Below are 851 nucleotides of genomic sequence, written 5' to 3'. Positions count from 1 at the left end.
CAGTCTTCACCTTAACGGTGAGACTGATTTTCAGTTTGGGGGTTTCAGAGAGAGTGGATGTTATTGCGGAAACTGAAGTCACTTTTCCTGTGAATGGAGCCGGATAAAGAGCCCTGGCCGGCCTGAGAGTCCCCGAGCCTCCATGAATCTTCACAGCTCACAGAGTGAAGGGCTTTTCCACTTTGAAAATGACCATGCCCGGCAGCTGGAGCTTTCCCTTGTATTTTCTGGGATCTGGGAAACAGCGGATCACCAAACAATAGAAATGAAACACATAGAATCGCAGTATTTATTAACAAGAGATAAACATCAGCTCACGTATCATAACCAGTGGCCGCGTGGCCTAATGGATAAGGCGTCTGACTTCGGTAAATTTCAGTGATGATATCAGAAGATTGCAGGTTCGAGTCCTGCCGCGGTCGTTTTTTACAGAAATCCGGTGCAACTTGCTGACAGCCGAGTTTTCCCTCCTCAGCTCAAACTTCCACCTGTCCATCCAAACACTGTTGTGGTTTTTTGGAATGTAATTTCTTGTAACTTTGTTCATTCAATTGTCTCTCATATTTTGTTTAGCCCCTAATGAATCCACAATATCTGTCTAATTTAGATAAAGTGTAGAATAAATTATTATGTATCAATCGGTTCAATACAATTCTGTGGAGGAAATTCGAATGTCCTCAGGAAGATGGATAGAGTCATAGATGTTTACAGCATAAAAACAGGCCGTTCGGCCCAGCTTGATCATGCCGTTCAGTCTCTATCACTAAGCTAGTCCCACTTGCCCATGTTTGGCCCTCTCTTATCCATCCTGCCCATGTAACTGTCCAACTGATTTTTTAAAGATTAAATTG

At 43.2% G+C, this 851-nt stretch overlaps 1 non-coding gene across 1 annotated transcript; it reads left to right on the top strand.

The window, feature by feature from the left end:
- Positions 1 to 332: 332 nt before the first annotated feature.
- Positions 333 to 422, top strand: trnar-ucg (transfer RNA arginine (anticodon UCG)). Its single transcript is given in 2 exon segments — positions 333 to 369; positions 387 to 422. It is a non-coding gene; the product is annotated as a tRNA-Arg (tRNA).
- The last annotated feature ends 429 nt before the right edge of the window (positions 423 to 851 follow it).

This window comes from Scyliorhinus torazame, chromosome 24, assembly GCF_047496885.1.
Source record: "Scyliorhinus torazame isolate Kashiwa2021f chromosome 24, sScyTor2.1, whole genome shotgun sequence".
Classification (NCBI taxonomy): domain Eukaryota; kingdom Metazoa; phylum Chordata; class Chondrichthyes; order Carcharhiniformes; family Scyliorhinidae; genus Scyliorhinus; species Scyliorhinus torazame.
This window is presented reverse-complemented; position numbering and strand designations above follow the sequence as displayed.